Below are 4,333 nucleotides of genomic sequence, written 5' to 3'. Positions count from 1 at the left end.
AACACCTCTGGTGTTTAGACATTTCCATTTAAAGTAACCATCTTCATGGCATGATCATTAGCATTTATCATGAATGCATATTTGTTTATGATAAATTTTGTTAGGCTTTATACACATTTGATAATAGCTTGTTAATTAAAATGTAAGGAATTAAGGGTTTAGGCTATTTCTGCCATTTAATAATGATAAAAGGTATAAATACGAAAAATATGAGAATTAGGCTCAAATGTAATTGGAATGGTCAAAGGAATTATTTTTGGCTCAGGTTCATGTTTAAATACCCAAACAAATGAAAGTCGTACATTTGTGCGTGTGTTTTTGAAACTTTGTGCTTGAGTGATATATTTTTTGGCTATGTTTGATTGACGTTAAAAATTTATTTTGCCTACACACTGAACTTCCGACCAACATAAAATTTGTAGTACAACTAATGAACTTTCATTTGAGTAGGATAAGCACCAGTGAAAACCTTATTGGATCCTTCAAAATCTTGGTCAAATCGGGTCAAACCGACGTTTTCTGCCTTAGCCTCCTCTACCTGTTGCACGACGCGCTGCAGGCCTCGGTCGCCGGCGAGCCACGACGCCGCCACGCGCCGGCTTCCGCGGCCAGCACTGCACGGCTCTGCGGGTCAGTCAACTCCCACTTGCTCTGCGTACCCATGCCGCGCCCATGCCTTGCCATGCCGACGACGTCACGCCGGTACTCCGACGCCACTGCTCTGGCCGTCCTCGCGTTGTCCTTGCCGCTGCTCACTGCCAGCTCCTCACCCGTGCCTTCTCCGCTATCCAGAGCACAGAGATCGTCAGCGCCACTTCCTTCCCTGCCTTCTTGCAAGTGGAACAAGGCCTGTTGTCTCTCTCTGTCTTCCCTCTCGTTCTTTCTTCTCCCTCTGTGCAAGAACGAGCAGACCTCACAGGTCACCGCCGGCCAAAATACTCCAGCCACAAGCCACCAACTCTAAATCCCTCTCACCCCAGGATCCTACACATCTCTGGCTCCCTTCTCATCCAAGCCTCGTTGAACCCAAACGAATCCCGTGCCGTGAATGTCAAATCTCACGGCCGTGGGTCGCAGTCGCCGCCGAGCACTTCCGTCTTCCGGCCTCCGTCTTCGCTGTCCAACGCTTCAAACCGTATTCACGTGACAGCTCCTTGCGTGCACGGCCCTCTTGGCCAGGACGTAGTCGCCGCCGCCGCCGCATGCACCTCCGCCATGGCCGCCTCCATGGTGAGCTCCAAGCAGCGCGAACCAGTGAGAACTGGGGAGCGCATCGATCACCTCTGCTGTAGATGCTTGCGTTCTTTGTTGTAGTTCAAATCATGCTGGGTCGCCGGTTTTCGTGGCCGCCGGTGAGCTTCCGTGCGTCCATCCGCAGGCCACGGCCAGGACCTATCCATGCTCACAGGCTGCTCTTGGAGCTCCTATACAGACGCTAAGCCCACCAATCCCCTCATCGTGTGCCTTGTGCAGCCCGTCATCGAGTGCAAAGCATGGCCAAGGAGCAGGTGCAGGCCTAGCACTCTGCTTGTATGCACGCTTTGGTGAAGAGATGACCAAAGCTAGTTAGTTTCCTTCGTGTCAACACTTGTGCGTGCTTGATTCTGTGAAATTCCTAGAAAAATAATGGTAGCTCTAAAAATCATGAAACCAACTATCATATCTTTGTATCGTTATTCCTTACATTATGCAAATGCAGTTTCTCATGAAATGTTTGTCCATTTGTTTTTGGTTTATTTGTGTGTGATGAATAAATTGTTAAATGAATGGTTAATTCTCTGTTGCTTGAAGTCCTATGAGATAAATCATGTTAGTTCCCTTGACGCATAATCTATCCAATACCATCAACTATTGTTGTGACTTTATGTGATAACGTTGCACAGATAAAATCTGCTATGACTCATGAATAGCTTTGAACTGGTAGTTTTCGCTAAATAGTGGTTAAGTTTTTATTTATTTATTCGTTCATCAATAGTTCATAAGATGCCAACAATTAGTGAAGCCAACTCTATGTGTGTTCTTAAATCTGTTTTGAAGAGGGAAAGTATTTTTTAGTATGTTTAGGCAAGGCCGAATGCTCTTATCTGTGATTAAATTATTTTTGCCTACTTAATTTATCTCATATCCAAAGTTAGTTCAGGCTCCAGGTGAGATGTGCTTATGCCTAATTAATCCGTACTAAATGATTGTACCACTAAGATGCTGAAATCACTTCTTTTAGTCCACCTGCCATGCTGAGCTACCTATTTCTGTGTAGTTAGCTTGTTTGCCTGCTCAACTGTCCGGTCAAAAATCTTAAATTGTATTCGCTCACTCGCATTGCATCTCTGCATTCATGTAGGAACCGCAGTAGATGACGTAGCGGAGGAGCAGGTGCAGGAGGAGTCCTAGCACAAGCAGTCCGAAGACCTGGCCCAAGGTCTGGAAGGGCTAAGGCCTCGAAAGAACTAACCACGAACATTTGGAAGGCAAACGCTACAACGTAACCCTTACTTTCATAACTATACAATATTCTTAATTATATATTTTTGCATTTACGTTTCTAGGAGTGGTATGAAACCCTAAATGCATGATCCATAGGTTCCTATAGTTACATTAGTATGTGTAGGTTGTTAGCGCTGCCATGCTTAATTAAATTTGATTGCCTGTCACTCACGAGATATAGGGTCTTTGGATACTTATATTTGTTCTATGGATAAATGGTTCACATGATAAAGTGAGAGACCGGGCGGAGCGGAGATTGGTTAAGGATATGAAATATGGATTGAAAGAGTTTGAACAAGGCCTATATCGATTAAGGCTTGTTCGTTGCTGGCCTTGTTGACCAAGTTTGAACAATATTAATCACATGCTAGGAGTAGGAGGTAGGCGATGTAGCTTGTGTCACTTCGGAATTTGAACTATGCGAGCTCCTCTTGGCGTGGAATGAGGGCGGGGAAAAGGACCTATAACCCACCGATGACCGAGTTGCTTGTGGTGTCATGATGGGGGCTGACTCTCGGGAGTTGTGAACAGAGTTCAGATATTTGGTAGTGTACTCATGAAAGGTTGCCTTATGTGACCTCTGAGTGTGCACTTGTCGTGTGGTTAGATTTTTCTTGCAAGGATTAAATCGAATTGATTCGCCATACCTCTCGGATAACAGAACCTTAGTCACTACGCTACATCACTAGTAAGCAAGTGTAATGTGATGGTGATAATTGATGTTGCTTATCTAATCAATTATTTTTTTCCACACTAATGTTGTACTCCTACAAACTTAGAAAAGTAACTTCTCTCACCTTAAACTTAGCTAAAATATTGAAAGTAAGGATCCAATCTTAGTTACTTTTTGGCAAAACAAACCCAGAGCTAAAAGCCTTGCATACTAGGAGTCGTCTGAGTATATACCATAGTCGGGTAAGTCTTGCTGAGTATTAGTATACTCAGGGTTGTTGTTGTGACCTTATTTCAGGAGGTGCCGCTGCTCTGTGATATCATATCGGTGGGCTCAATGTGATGTCTTCTTCTCGGCGTCGCTTTCACTTTGTAGTTAGATGACCGCTATTTGTGTTTTAAACTTTACTCCAGTTGCACCTTTCAAATCTACATATTATTCTTGTACTTGAACTCTTTTTGTAAACTTTTGTATCATCCGTATGTTGTATCACTTATTTTGTGTAAAAGCTGCTACGTTTGTACTATCTGCACCTACCTTTGCGTGAGACTACTGTGTTTGTTTCGATCGGCATATTGGTAAATGCAGGGTGTCAAATCAAACCATTAAATTAATGAGCTGGATGTGTTCAAATGATGGCCATTATACTTAATTAGAGTTTCAATTTGACGGTTTTGTCACACCCTTGAAGGAGAAATATTTGCAAAAGCCTTAATGGAAGATATCTGAAAAAATACTATCCTAGCATTTGGATAGATACGTGATTCTGTTTATCACTAAGATATTGAAAGAGAGGCAAGCACATAGGAGTTATGTAAAAGATGATGTAAGGAAAATCTAAAGTATTCTTTTTACAATACCTTCTCGATGGCCTCGATCGCACACAGTCAGATTTATTCTATGTCGGCTATCAACTTAAGGTCTTCATCCGATCTTGACACTTGGCTGATGCTTTGGTGTTGGCAGCATACTTGCTTGATAGAAGCTGTCAACTCTTCTTTCTTAAAAATTTTTTTGGATTGCACTAGGATAAATGTCAATCTGACTCTTAATTCTTGCATCAACTAGTCTCGCTTGATTTCCAGTTCCTTTAAAGTTTGTTCTACAGCAGAAGAAGAAGCTGCTAGGTTGTCAGCCTACTGCTTGAGTACTTTGACTTTGATGATCAGCTTCAAG

The 4,333-nt window shown here is 42.9% G+C and overlaps 1 long non-coding RNA gene across 1 annotated transcript; it reads left to right on the top strand.

Moving 5' to 3' along the window:
* The first annotated feature begins 502 nt into the window (after nucleotides 1–502).
* LOC111257118 lies at nucleotides 503–3,681 on the top strand. Its single transcript, XR_002677524.1, has 2 exons — nucleotides 503–2,482; nucleotides 3,455–3,681. It is a non-coding gene; the product is annotated as an uncharacterized LOC111257118 (long non-coding RNA).
* Nucleotides 3,682–4,333: the final 652 nt, after the last annotated feature.

Source organism: Setaria italica, chromosome IV (assembly GCF_000263155.2).
Source record: "Setaria italica strain Yugu1 chromosome IV, Setaria_italica_v2.0, whole genome shotgun sequence".
NCBI classification, from domain to species: Eukaryota; Viridiplantae; Streptophyta; class Magnoliopsida; order Poales; family Poaceae; genus Setaria; species Setaria italica.
Note: the sequence above shows the minus strand (reverse complement) of the source record. Positions and strands in the feature narration are given on the sequence as shown.